General features: G+C 44.6%; 1 protein-coding gene across 10 annotated transcripts in view; it reads left to right on the top strand.

The window, feature by feature from the left end:
• hoxb3a (homeobox B3a) overlaps positions 1–15,201 on the top strand; it is a 77,729-nt gene that overhangs the window by 35,785 nt on the left and 26,743 nt on the right. The window contains exon 1 of one of the 10 annotated variants that reach the window (XM_023957835.2): positions 2,782–4,617. The exons of 8 other annotated variants lie outside the window; for them this stretch is intronic. The gene's annotated coding sequence lies outside the window, so the exon portion shown is untranslated. Of the gene's footprint in view, positions 1–2,781; positions 4,618–6,271; positions 9,761–15,201 lie in introns of those variants that run through there. One more of the 10 variants, XM_023957834.2, reaches the window with a different exon arrangement.

The following is a 15,201-nucleotide window of genomic DNA, read 5'->3' as shown; positions in this document are numbered from 1 at the left end:
ACTGAGTAGGGTGGAGTGGGGTTTGGGGGCGGGTGGGGGTTCGCTTCCTGTTGGAAGAAGCCAAAAAACAAGGCCTGTAAACAAAACCATGTAATGACTGTCAGCCTCAGAGTCAGCAATGAACTTCAGAGCTCCATGATGAATGACGCAGCATGCGTACTGCAGATGAACTGCATGATGCAGAGCTCCATCCAAACCGCAGCGTGACAAATCACTGAAGAACACTTTCATTAAGATGGGATTCAGCTTCTCAGATAAAAAAAATACATTGTTCATGCTATTTACACCAAACTCACTTTGAAAAGGTGGCAGGACAGTGTTTTTGTGTTTCAGCCCAAATCAAGGAGAGCTGAAAGTTTGAGTGGATGATCTGTGTTTGTGTTGATCACCTAAAGAGTCAGGGAAGATGCAATCCTGTGTTTGAATCTATTTCCCTAACTCCCTCCTGCACTGAGCTCCAGTCACATCCACACTCTGATGGTTTATTTTGTTTTTTATTTATTAAATTGATCTAAAAATATCTGAAGTAAGGTGTCAGAGACTGGAGCTAAGCACCTTTATCTTTATGAATTCATCTAACAGACAACAAAAAGTCACAATTATTCACTGACCATAAAAGCAATAAAAACAAAACTTTACACTATTCCTGTGCCTAATTTTCTATGACTTTGTCATATATATATATATATATATATATATATATATATATATATATATATATATATATATATATATATATATATATATATATATATATATATATACACATATATATATATATACATATATATGTATATATAGCACCCAGTCAGAGAAAATTAGGCACAGGAATAGTGTTTTTATAGTTTTTATGGTCAGTGAAGGGTTGCAGGTCAGAGGACCCTTAGAGTGCAGGATTCCTGCCACTCCGCAGGAACAGTTAGCTACTATTTGAATTCACGTTCTTTGAATAAAATGTGCTGCTGCATAATTTGGGATTCCTGTGGATGGGAGAGCATCAAACATATACTTCCCATAAGAACTTAGAACTGTGACGAGGAAGATCACTTCCCTCCTTTTCTAAGGAAAACATGTTGGTAAAACTCCATTTGAATTGAAACTTGGACAATATTCATTATATATATGAAGATATGAAAAGCAAACTATTTAATATAAAACTTTGCCAACACGGTACTGTAAAACAAATTGTAGTTACAGTCTCTGTTCAAACTGTCTGGACCTGCTAGAACAGTTGATTGTGGGACAGATTTAAGATAATAACAGTAATAGCTCAAAACCAATCAGCCTCCTCCGTCCACGTGCGCGAAAACAAGCAAACAGCAGCCTGGCGCGTGCTTGTTAATCATCGGGCGAATAGCGCGCATTTTTCTTTCCTCTGCTTCACTTCCTTGGATTTTTGTTTCCCAGACCAAATTAATTATTTTGGAGGCCGCGAGGCTGCAGGTCCCGTGAAAGATGCGGGTACGCGCTCACGTTGTAAACTGAAGTGTCACTCAATATTGGACACATTTAAGATCTAAACGGGCTTTGAGGCCTCTGTGTCGTGGCGTCGCTTGGCCGGAAAACTTGTGTTGATCATCCCAACGGCGCACGCGCACTGACTTATTATTATTATTATTATTATTATTATTATTATTATTATTATTATTATTATTATTATTATTATTATTATAAAACCCAAATACTTATATATATTTTGTAAAAGGTTAAGTCATAAAATCTCAAAGGAAAACAGAGGAAGAACCACAATTTCCGGCAAAAACGGTTATGTCCGATTGATTTGCTTAAGATTTAACAAGATTTCAGAGGAACTCAACAGAAAAGTCAGACATTGTTTGTTTTTCGAGTGTTTCACTGTCAGAGTTTGGATCAGCAGCAGTCCTTTGCCTGATGTCCGGAACGCCGTAGCGTTTCTCTTAAACGTCACTGCTGCCGTTTTCAAAGTGTCTGATGTTTATTTGCGATGAAAGAAAAGAAATGAGTCAGAACAAAAGCTGAATGGTGAGCAGTTCTTTCCAGGTCTGCTTGTCTGCGCACGCAGCCTTTCAGGTTTTATCCCAACAACCATTGCGGCGTTTCCCCCGAATACTCCTTTGCTCCTGGTCATAAGTTTTCCACAATAAGCTGTCGGATGTGAGCAGGTCGCGGTGCGCAGCAGCAGACAGCTATGCTGACTAAAACCATTTTTAGAATGGAACTGCCCTCAGATCATAAATAAAAAAAAATTAGAAACGCATCCAGCTCTGGAAAAAAACGTTGCACTTCAGAGGGCAGAGGGTTTTCACCAGACAGGCCACGAGGGGGTGGACCGTCTTGGGGAAGCCTCTGGTGCACACAGACAGTGGGACGGCCCCGCGAGGCACGAGGAAGGATGGATTTGAGAGAGGGCTGCTTCCATCCCGAATGGATTTACAGTCCGGGCTAAAAGATGGGATGTGGGCGCTGCCTGGATCCCTCTCCCACACTTCTTTAGTCCCATACCAAAATAAGAACGAAAGAAATTTGATGATTTCACAAAAACACAACACAAATATAATTTAAAAAACAAATCGGTCACGTGATCCTCCCCGGATCTTCTGTGTTCCAACGAGCATCACTTTCAATTTGACTTCTTTTTAATTCAGCACAGTTAATCATTAACGAGCAGAAAGAATGGAGGACTCTACCTGTCTTCATTCATCAACCCCCCCCCCCAGCAGCTCTTTTGCTGCTGCCATTCCTATTATACCGCAGAAAGCCTTTTTGCGTCTCTCAGGCTTGATGTGTAAAGCGCAGATGGAGGGATAATTTTTTACTTTATTTATTTATTTATATTTTATTTATTTATTTGTTTGATTGTTTGTTTGTTTTAAAGCATCGTATGTGCGTTTTGTATTCACGTGCCCTTCGGTTCTGTTTGATCGGAGTGAAATCTCTGTTTGTTTGCGCGCTTCCACGCAGGGAATCCTCCTATTGCGCCTGTCATTGCGGCCCGCGCCGCCGCTGCACTAATCTAAGCTGCTGTTTCACACTGCGGCTGCTGTAATTTATGGCCGTCATTACAGACGCTATCATCACTCCTGCAAATGTTTGATTTCGCTCCTGTCGTGGTGGAGCATCTGAAAGAAGTGCCGCGGCGGCGCGCGGAGAGCAGCGGTTCGGCTGGATCAAAATATTAAATAAACGCGCGTCTAACTTCTTCTTTAAAAACATTTAATCCACATATTTCATTCTAATATGTTCCCTCAAGTTTTCGGTCCTTTTCAAAAGGGGAAATTGGATATAGGAAAATAAACGTGCTTTGTGATCTTGGTCATATTCTTTTTAAGCCATGAAGACTTATTTCTTAACATTTTCAAGCTAGAAAAATGATATTATGAAGGTTTTAAGACTCCCCGCTTCTGCGCCACGCAGTCTAAGATCATCTGCGGTTGGTTCTTTGACCTTGAAGGTTTCTTCGTGACTGCTGGGTGGCCGGGTCAGCCCTGCGCGCAGCCTGCCGGCCTAGCTGGGCGCGCGTCCTCAGAGTCTCTCAGTCCTTTGTCTATGGTTTCTGTGTTCCAGCTCTTACCAAAAGGGATTCCCAGATTTCTATTGTTACTCCGCTCGGCCTCGCCACGGGGTTTTGTCTCCTCTTTTCTTTTATTCTTTTAATCTTTTGCGTAACCATCATTTGGTATTGTTCCATTTTTTAAACATTATTTTCTATGTTATATCAACTGTTTCCCCCCCATTAAATGCTTTGGAGTCAAACATTTGCGCGTTTGCAGAAGATAAAAGTATTTTTTAATTATTTGAATTTTTTGCTTGACATTTACAAGTGTTTTCTTTTCCTTTTTCATTCCTTTTTTTGTCTCTGAAAGGTTTTTTCACCTCAGCTCGCAGACGCATGAAATAGAAATAGGAGAAGCGCGTGCTGCAACGCCACGCACACGCTTTGCTGAAAATAAATCCATCCAAATATAGGCTGAGACAGGACAATGTCGGGGAGCGGCCCTGAACGACTGGGGCCGAGGGAGAGTCAGGTATAAAGAGGCAGGAGTTTAAACACAGTTCTAGTTATCATCTTTGACTTTTATCTCTGTGAGAGTCTGGCGGCCTGCCTCACGTCAGCTGGGGAGAGGTCTCCCTTTGTTCGGCCTCAGGTCCCGCTGCACGGGTCCGGGTGGGTGCCAAGAACGGAGAGGCACTATACTGCCCCACACCTCGCCCAGGACCAGCACGTGACTCGTGAACTAATGAATGCAGGATGGACATGGATTCGTCAGGACTATAACAGCAGGAAGTGGTGCTTCAGGGAGGGGGGTCCTGACGTGGAAAATTCAACTGTCCTTTAAAAAAATATACAAGCCCCCTGTAGCAGTAAGGGGGGGGGGAGAGAAAGGCAGAGAGAGGGGGGAGAAGAGGAGACTCTGCCAACAGAGAGAGAGAGAGGAAGAGAAAAGAGAGAAGGAGGCTGCAATAAAACAAAATTCGACGGGTGTGCGTCTTACGGGTCGTTGTGGACACCGTGAGAATTGCGGAAGAAAAGGGGCTGCAAAGGGGGGGACCACTCTTTTTCTTTCTCCACTTCTTCCACGCCGCTGCGCCGCCTTGCCGCGTCCCACTCACTGCATCACAGGCTGTCTGAAGCTCGTGGTAAATATCCCCCCGAAATCTTCATTTTTTCGCCGTGTTTTTGTCATGGTGCATGTTGCTGTCTTGTTGTTTACACATCACCCCCCACCCATCATCATCATCAGCAGAAGCAGCCATTGTTTACGAGCTGAAGGCTGCAAAGCAGGGAGGGAGGGAGCAATGCCATGTAGGCTCTTCATATTTTCGGAAATTCTTCTCCATCTTTCTCCCATCACATCCCGTCTGCTCCCACATCTCTCTCCATCTGCCCGGCTCTCTGTCCATCCCTCCCTCCCCTCATCCTTTACTCCCTCTCCTCTTCTCTTACCTCCCAGCCAGCTACTTCCCTTGATTTATAGTGAGGCAGGGTGTCAGCGTGCGGCCGCGGCTGCCATTGTGTGTTTGTGAGGCGGCGCTGTTGTTTACGGCACGGCCGCGATAAATCACGCGCTCCGTCGCTGTGGGAAGGAAAAATGACGGTCGATAGGCCGGTGATGCTCCAGACGGAGAGACAGGAGGAAGAGCTGCGGCCGCTGCCGTGCCGTCCTGCTCCTCACCATCACTCACACCCCTCACCTGGTCTAACTTATTAGCCCGAGTGCTTTCTCTTCGGAGGCTGCACTCAGCCTGACAGGCTGGCAGTCTTTCCTGCTCTCCAGTTACTCAGCGACCAATTAACGAGAGATTTGTTTAAATTTGGCACACCGGGAACGCCGTGAAATCTCATACAAAGGAGCTGCTGGCGAACTGAAGCTCAACCATTTAGCCGAGAGAGAATAAATCAAAGCAACCGAGCCAGGACCGAGATAAATCACACCGGCTCGTGTCCGTTTCTTGGACGGGTTAGGTCCCAGTTTGAGGCAAAGCATGGTCATGAAAGCGACGCCTTCGTGTGTCCTCTATACTCCTTGTATACCTGACATAAACTCGCAGTTTCGTGGAAATTAGAGGTGCTTGTGTTCTCCAGCTCTCCAGACCACTCTGAGTTCATCAGATTTTTTTTCACGCTTCCTCTTCCTGTATTTTTGCCAGTGTTTTCTTTACGTTCCTGTTGAAATGGAGCCGCTCTCCATTTTTCATGTCAGCGCACAGCACCTCTGCTTTGGCTCAGACCCGTCACTGCATGGGAGTCATTGGGCTTTTCTTATTTTTTATAAATGCGTATAAATGAAAAAAAAAAGAGATTTGCATCGTGTGTCACCTTCTCCCTTTAATATTAAGATAAGCAGAAGTCATAAATGGTCATTCTGGCTCCGCCAACTTGGAGTACAAAGCGACACAATTCCCCGCGTTAGTTCTATTTTTAGCTTTTTTTTACTGCCAGTACAGCAAATAAGGTGTGTTTGTGTGGGAGCAAAGGAGAGGGGGGGAGGTCCCAATTTTACCCAGCTAACCTAATAAGTCACCACAGCATTGAAGCTTGTGGTGTTTTGGTGAGAAACCAGCTGGCGACACATGCAGTGTGCAATAAGGACAGGACGGTGAATGCACCATCAAATATTTAATTACCTACAAACCTGCAGGTGCATACAATAACAACAATAATAACAACAATTATTATTATTATTATCATTGTTATTATCATTATTGTTATTATTATTATTATTGTTGTTGTTGTTGCTATTATTATTTTTATATATGGATGGATGGATGGATGGATGGATGGATGGATGGATGGACTCTAATCAAATGAGCGCGCGGCTGTGGCGCCCCCGTCGCACAGTAATGACGGCAGCAGCCGCGGGCAGAGCTTCTCTGAAAGTGTCAAACACAATATTTCGCCTCATTTCTGTGGACGATAGAAAAAAATGTTGGGGGCGGGACAGGCTAATGTGATTTCTTTCCCCTTCATTTTTCCAATATACGTGCACATTTCTCCGGATGGATGTGTAATAGGATTGCTTCTTGAAACAGCCGTCCTCCCGCCTGCCACTCAGATGCGCACGCTGCTCGGCGTCCGCGTGCACAAGAAAAGCCGAACAGAAAAGATGTCAGCATTTAAGAGATGATTCATTAGAAGCTGGCGGGCACGCGCTCTCTGCTCCGCACGCTACGTGGCAGGGGCCGCAACTTTAGATCGAACAAAGACAAAACAGTAGAAATGTGTGACTTAAAGTTGAATGGCGCTAATAGCGCGGTCGCAGCTTCGCGCGCTCTTTTCTTTGCGGTATCTCCTGATAAATGGAAAAGTATTCATCGCAAACGCGTCACTGCGCTGCGCCGTCTGTTGTGACATCACAAACTGAAATCACTCATTTTTGTCAAAGCGGCTCCAAACTGAGCGGAATGCAGGCGGCCGCGGAGCTCGCGCGCTGCTCTGCGGGGCCTTCAGGGGAAGACCGCCGCGTGGAACCTCTTGTTGCATCCACACTAAACGATTTTGAGACGTTTGGCTACCAAACACAGCCTGGCGTCGCGGGCAGAGATCGAGCGGATCTGTGCGTAATGAGCTAAATTATGGAGCCCGTTTGGTTTTCCTGATGGCTGCGACCCACGCGCGCGTATAGAGCCGATGATCCACTGAGAGGAGTCAGGACGAGACTGCACGAGGCGCATCTTCCCACTCACTGCAACTGAGAGTGGCAGCCATATTGTTCTCGTCTGTGTTCTTTTCCCACGCACAGGACGTTTGACACGCATGGAGCGGAATCGCCACTGCGCAAGAGTACGGGTGCGATTTTAGTTTAAAATCCGATCAAAAAACAGTCTCTTCATTTTGGAATGATACCGATTCAAACAAAGCCTTTAACAGACACAAACGCAGACGAACGCCGCGTGCGTGGCGTCAAAAATGCCACCCTTCTTTGTGAGTGTTTCATAAAAGGCAATGATGGTGAACGGAACGCGGAATTTACCAACTTCACAGCGTTTTATAATTTTCAAATATTTTTTACACGAGTGGAACTCAAAGAAAACTTCAGCGCCGGAGGTTTTCAATGCAGAAACAAAAGCGGCTCCGCAAGAGCGACGCGCACTGATTTAGTGAAAAGACTAAATGCATCGATTTAAAACTTTTTCTGATTAAAATAAGCAAATAAAAATATGTTAGTTCATTGTTTTCATATATTAGAATTTTACCCAGATGGTGGACACGAAAGGGATTTGAAACGGATCCGAACCTAAAAGCAGGCAAGAGCTAAAAAAAAAACAACAACAGCAAATTATGAAAATTAATATTATAATCATTTTTTTTAATTCAAATTTGTTTTATTGCCTGTTTGGATTCCGAAAGCTCCCCTTCAGGTCTGCAAAACATACAGTCTCGTGCGTCCTGCGCGCGCTGGATGTCAGGGAGCCTCTCCCGGTGGCGGCAGCACTGCAAAGCTCAACAATGAAGAAGGTAAACCGAATAAAGTCTTCAACAAAAAACGCTGCTCTCTCGGCTCTATGTTCTACCAGGCCACGCTGATAGGACGGGGGGAAAGGCTGCAGAGCCGGAAGTGTTGCTCACGAGCCGAAAAGGCTGCGGTTTATTTCACTTCTCCAGTTTATGTCTCTAGCTTCAATTATCGGATTTGCTTTCCGGTTATTGAACTTTCTCTCTCATTTTTCCATCATCATCCCGCTTCTCATCTTATCTCCCTCCCTCTAATTGTCTGGATGGTAAAAGACAATGTCTGCGCGTGGGCAGATAACACAATTGCAGGAGAAGTGGGGAGACAGAGGAAGTAAAGCCAAGTGCGTCTGTTAGGGAGTTTTCTCCTTCGAATGAAGTAGAATGCAGAAAAAATAACATTCAGAAAACACCGTGTTGTAATCCACTCATTTGTGACGGGCCGGCCTGCTCCAAAATCGAGCCTCCTGAGTGAGAATAAGTGCCACAGATCAAGTCAGATTTAAGCTCACTGCGGGAGGGGGTTCCCCATCAACATCACTGATCACAGCTCGGTTCATTCTGCTGCACAGATCTGACATTTCAAACAAGGCGTTCTCATGGACCATCTTGTTCCTGGCTCCTTCTCAGCTCCCGCGTCTGTCTGTGCGGGACAGGAGCAGCCGCAGCAGCTGCGTGGATGCCCAGGTCAGATCACAGCAGAATCTGCTCCGCACTCCCTCTCAACCTTCTCCCGCTCCTTCCTCTCCTCTGATCGCGCCCAGTTTGACGCCATGTAATGACCACCATCTGGCCCCCGTGCAGTTCGGACGGACATGCGGGTCACGGAAAACGTGCCTAACCCAGATCATCTGAGCCCCCCCACTTTCCAGGTTCTCCATGGCCCTTTTAGTTAGAGTCCACAGGCCGGTTCAGGAATAGTTCACTCTGTCAATCCGCTCGCGGCACGCGGGGCCACCTGGGCTGACCTGCGGGGACGCAGTGTGGAAGGCCACAGATGCCAGTAAAGCTTGTACATTGCGCCTTTTCGGGAATGGGTCCTTGATGTGTGGGTTCTTGCGATGGTAACAGGTCAGTGAGGTGACTACTTGAACCAAAAGGTAGTGGGAGGAGGGGAAGACAGAGGGAGACAGATGAGCTGCTGAGAGCTGGCAGACACCAGCAGAAAAGAGAGATGCCGAGAGTTCAGGGGATCACTTGTGTTTAATCCAGGAAGGTTGGAGCTGTGTTCGACCACAATCCCGTTCTGGGTGCACTGGGTCCATCTGACCCAGCAGCCAGCGGGGGAGAGAGGGGGCGACTCCCGGCATCAAAACCTGCTAGGCGGACCAGAATACGGGGTATTTGCAGCACAGACGGAGGGGTGGGGGTAGAGCGCGCGCGCGGTGCTTTTCTTTTCTTTTTTGTGAGTGTGTAAGGTGAGGCAGTACAGCGAGCCCCAGAACGAGCAGTTCCCATCAGCTCATGTCTCTGCTGTCGGCAGGCGTGTTTCTTGCAGATTTATAGCCGCTGAAGATTTGTGTCTGAAAAAAAAGCGTCTGCGCCACGATGTGCGGCAGAGGTGCAGCTATGGGTGCACAGCGGTTACAGCAACAGCAGGCAATGCGGTCGTTTGGGCGCCGACTTTAACGTTTTTACAATAACAGTTTTTTTTAGAATTTAACAATAACAAAACGTAGTCTGTCGGAGGAGCGCGCGCCATTTGACCCTGGAAGAAAAAACGTCCACCAGAAGAGAGGGTTTTCTGTTGTGTCCGTGTCCAAAGCCGCTCATCCCGGGGAGAAGCGCAAACGGGAGCTCCAGCGGGAGAGACGCGGCGGCGCAGACCAGGTGAGTAGATGCTTCTTCCCGGCCTGCGTCCCCGACGCGTCCCCGCGCCGCGCGCCGCGCTCCTCGTCGCCACATGTCATTGTGGCTGCTACCCCTCCACTCTTAGAGACAGGAGCGGGGAGTGCCCGCGTGCAAGTGCTGTTCTGTGGCCCCCCAAACTTTTTTGTGTGTGTGTGTTTGCGAAGATGGGGTGGGGGTGGGGGGTGGGGGGGTGAGGATAGATGCTTGACAAAGAAAAGACCAGCAGAGCATATGGGGGGGGGGGGGGGGGGGGGCAGCCGCTTGTTCTGTGTCCTCCTGCCTACCTGCAGCCTCAAGGCAGAACAGACAGACAGGTGTCCGCGTTCGTGCACGCGGGGACGGGAGTGCACGAGCCGCCGTGAATGGGACCTGATGGCAGGGTGCAAAGAAATACAATGCTGTGATTTATGACAGTGTGAAGAGATTTCTAGCTTCGCAGGCCTCCCCCTCTCCTTTCTGCTCCTCTGTCCTCACAAATTGTCTTGCCCCCCCTCCACCCCCCCACACACACACACAACAAAAAAACAAAAAAATACTGATTTAACTTTTAAGAGCAAATACATTGGCAATTCATTAGAACTGAAAGAAATCCAACATGATCGCTTTGTAATTTAGTCCACTCCATTATTTTTTTCCCACTGAAATTTGAAATCACCCCATAAAACACAAGCTTTCACCTTTTAGAAATGAAAATGCTGTGACTGAAGCTTCAGTCCATCTCAGGTTTTCATCAAGTGGGTCTTTCAGAAACAGTTCAAACATGCAGCTATAATGCAGCTATAAGAAAACAACTGTCTATATGGACACACATAAACAGGGAATGTTTATATGTTTCTGGAAATTCAGAAGCACAAACATTGAAGGTAAAATCTCACCTATAAACATGCAATTTTTGTTATCGCAAAAAAAAAAAAAAAAAAAACACACTGTGAAACTGTTTTAAATGAAAATGTACAACTACAATCAGCTTGTGCAAATGTGAAAAAAACAGTAAAACTATTGGGGGGGGGATAAGAGGGGGGGACAAGGCATGAATAAAAAACTGTGTTTATTATTCGACATGTGATCAGAGCATAATCTCAGATTATGACATGAGGGTGAAATCTGTGGAAGTAATCTTGAAGTCCCACCTTTTGAACAGCTCTTTCTCTGCTGCACTTCCCAACATCAGCTGTAAAAGTTATGTAAATCAAACAAAAAATTTATTTAAATATAAACAAAACGTAAATATAATAAGGGGGGTTGTACACAGCTTCACCTGCATTTAATACGTAAAAAAGAAAAAAAGGAGAAACACCCCACAAATCACCATCCGGCTATTAAAAAAAATACTTGAAAAACCCGCAGCAGCTCATAAACCTCTATGGTTTTATTGATTCCTTCATACATCACTGACAAACTATTGCGACACAATCGGAGTAAATACGTGGGGTCAGGTCCACACAAACATCCTCACAGACTTGATGGCTGGTGACAAGTCTGTGCAGCTTCTGGAGATGCAGCAGCAGCTGCAGCCGCAGTTTTGGTGGACGCTGTTTCAGCAGCAAACTTTTACAGCTGACGTGCTAAAGAGCAGCAGAGAACGTGAGCTACGGCGTTGCAGAGTTGCAGCAGATTAGCAGAAAGATCAGTTCGTGGCGGGGAAGCAGCGGCAGTTGAGCAGCAGCGTTTTCAGCTGCCATGGCAGCTGGGGCAATAGTGCTGAGCAGGAGCAGTGGGTTAGCAGCAGGGGCAAATACTGTAAGGCAAAGGCAGCAACAGCACAATGGATGGCAGCAGTGATCAGCAGCAATGCCTGCAGTAGCAGCAGCAGCAGATAATGTAGTGGCAGGGAAATGGTGGCAGCAGGGTAGCAGGAGTTGTAGAAGCACAACAGCAGAAGCAAGTTTGCAGCAGCAGCAGTAAGGATAGCCGTAGGGCCATAGGCTTGGTGTATTGCAGATAGCAGTAGGGTTAGCAGCAGCAGCAGCAGGGATTGTAGCTACAGGGGCGTAGGCTTTGCAGTGGCAGCTACAACTGCATGTTTGCAGCAGCAGCAGAGTCTCGTGTCAACAGTTGAAGCAATTAGCAGCAGTAGGGACCAAAGTGGCAGCGGCAGCAGCAGCGGGGACTGTAGGCAGTGGCCTTTAGCATCAGCAGTGGCAGCATGTTAGCTGCAGCTTCTGCAGCAACAGATGGACCGTTTTGCTGTCTGTCTATAGCAACAAACAGGTTCTGTTTCATCATTAGAGTAGCAGAAGCATCACGACTTCCTGTAGTGGTTCAGATTGTATCCAACCTTTATTTAAATCAACATAATGGTGACATAATGGAATTCATATCGGTCTTTTTCCTCCACTCGCTCTTCGTTGTTAAAAGAAGGATGAACACATTAGTTCCCGATAGACTTGGCAAGCTTGGCAGTTTTTTAAACCCCTGGAGCAGAGAGGGCAGTCTGACCCCTATGCCACGCTGAGACCCCCACCCTGCACCCCAGCCTCTTTCTTTTTCACTCTTTCCCTCCATCTCCTGATGTCAGGGCTTCCTTTGAGTGTCTGGTTAAAGATTTGTATCTCCGTCAAACATTAACTTGCGTGGAGTGAAGAAGCCTGAGGCAGGGGTTTCATCTTAACCTGTAGGTTTGGTTTTATTCTGAGTTCTTGGCTGAAAAGAGCTCAAAACAAGAAAGACATGTACGAAAATAAAAAGATTTAAAAAAAGGCTAATGTGGATCCAGTTTATTTCCTTTATCTGGAGGACTAAAACCTTTTTGATTACCTCTGTTTTTGGTTTCAGCAGACCACATATCCCAGAAAGAGGGAAGGCCTCATTTTAAATGCTAGTTTGCATATTTGAAGATTTTTTTTTATTTGCAGCACTGAAAGAAAACCTTGACAATACAACATCTAACATATGAGAATTTTACTCTCTTTTTTGTGAGTGTGTATCGCAGTTTTGTTGGGGCTCTGGGTTGTTTCTGTAGCTGTGATTTGGCGGATGCTGTTTCAGTGAAACGGAAATCCAGCAGTGAGTCAAATGTTACGACTCTGCTGATGATGTCTGAGTGTTTTAACTCCTTTGTACTTTTTACCAAACGTGTTGTACCATTTAACAAATTGTTAGTAATCTGTAATAAATTAAATGAATAATCTGTAGCAAATCACAGGTACTTGTTGGTATTTAAAAGTAAACTGTTATCTCCTGATATTATTCTCTTCTTAGAAATTTTCTGTTTTATGACTTCAGGGCTACTTATATGTTATTTTCTTTAGATGAACTAAAAACTCTTTCTTGAGTAACAAATGCTCTGCAAAAATATTGTACATGCATGAAGGATGATATAATGATTTCATTTAAGAATATTTACCTTTTGTATAGTCCAGGAAAAAAATGCATGTCTTTGAAAATAGAAAGAAGGAGATAACATTAAACTGATTAACGTTTTATTTCAAAACGTTGGAAATTCCTTGTTCAGTGATTTGTTCCGATCCATATTTTTATATATTTCAGAATCAGAATCTTTTATTTTCAATGCACAGAAGCACATCGAAAGTATGGCAGCATCGGATGGAGCTCCAGGTTCAAAGCAACATAAAGTAACAGTAAACTCTCAAAACAGCAGAAAACGTGTATAGCTGACATAGTCAGAGTGTGAACAGAGAATGTGTGACTTTGTAGTGATTGATGTGTGTTTAAAATGTGTACAACCTGAGGGTAAAAACAGTTCTTGAGTCTAAATTTCTGAATATAAAAGCTGACATGACGGCGAGCAGCAAAGAGGATCCATACATTTACATTTTTGTCTGGTTTTGTGGCATATTTTTGAGTCTATCTTGTGATCTGAACTGTGCAGGGTGTGCGGTTTCTGCATGATTTTGTTCTGGATGGGTCTAATTTCTGGTGTTGGGAGATCCACAGAGTTCTGTCTAAAGGAAATCTCCACATTTCTTCTGTTAGACTCAAAGACCCAGAGGGAGAGGGGAGCGCCCATCTGACTGAGACGGATGACAATGGCGTCCTTTTCTCACATTTCAGATGCACACTGCTTCCGCTCTGAGCGCAATGGGGTGGGGGCTGGAGGGGAATGTGTTGCAATGCTGGGTTTGTCGATGCTTGCCCGTTTGACTCCGTGTGCACAGTTGTACATTACCGGGAACACAGTCCTGCTCTGCAGGCTCTTTGAGGCGACAGATGCTTGCTCTGGACAGCGGCGCACACCTCCAGCCCAGAGCATCACATTACGCCAGCGAGGAATCACAGCTTTCCAGTTGACAATTCAAAACAGAGATGGTTTGTTCTTTGGAATAAAAACGGTCTGAAGGACAAACAGAGGATGAAACTCTCAGGCTGCAGATGGACGTGTGACAAGTGGAGGAGGCAGAAAAAAAGTAGATTGTTTTATAACAAAATTATCATAAAATCCTTTTGAAATCTGCAGCAGAGTGCCCCCCCCCCCTCCACCCCCAGTCTTTTACTGCAGAGTGAGAAGTCATTTGCCTTCAACGTTGACCCAAAATGCAAATAATGTTGTTGTTCTAAATGGACGAAAAATGCATGCAGTCATGTGGAGCAATGAGAACAAACAGACTGTAAATGAAATCCACCTTTAAGTAAGAGTTTATATTTATATGTATTTGGGGTGACGATATAATCAATTAATCGATTTCTATTCCTACGATGCATCTGTTTGAGGCAAGTTGTTAATCAAATTGACCTATAACATCATAAAAACATTTCAAAATGAAAATTAATCTGTTACAATCCATCTTGGAAAGCATCATTTGGATTGAGATGTGGTAGGTTTATGATACTGTAAGGTAAAACCGACCAATCACGGCGGACAACACACGTGTGATGCCATTAAGCGGATCAGTCCATCATACTAGAAGACTTTGACTAAAGTCATGTGACCATCCAGTGTCTAGAATGTTCTAAGAATGTTCCCTTTGGATTCTTTGGATATGGAAAAACAACAGTGGAGAACTTTAGGAAACTAACATGTGAATGGATTTGACGTTCATTCTAGTTTACTTGTTTGTTTGGACACAGATTTCATTAAATTGATGATCTGGAAGAAATCCAAGAATCTGGAAAACTGTTCAGTAGCAGGAATTTCTGTCTGGAAGTTTGGATGAAGAGGATCTGGATCCACTTTAGGTCAGAGGATCGGATTGTTCAAAATGAGCCAAATCGACTATGAATCGGATCAGCAACCAGAAACAATATGATTTAAATCATTGTTAATATGAATCGTTACACTCTTAATATATACATATAAATAAATAAATAAATAAAAAAATATATATATATATATATATATATATATATATATATATATATATATATATATATATATATATATATATATATATATATATATATATATATATATATATATATATATATATATGAATCTGATATGAAGCTGTTCTTTTTTGCAC

Source organism: Oryzias latipes, chromosome 8 (assembly GCF_053564925.1).
Source record: "Oryzias latipes strain Hd-rR chromosome 8, Olatipes_Hd-rR_3.1".
In the NCBI taxonomy this organism is placed as follows: Eukaryota; Metazoa; Chordata; class Actinopteri; order Beloniformes; family Adrianichthyidae; genus Oryzias; species Oryzias latipes.
Note: the sequence above shows the minus strand (reverse complement) of the source record. Positions and strands in the feature narration are given on the sequence as shown.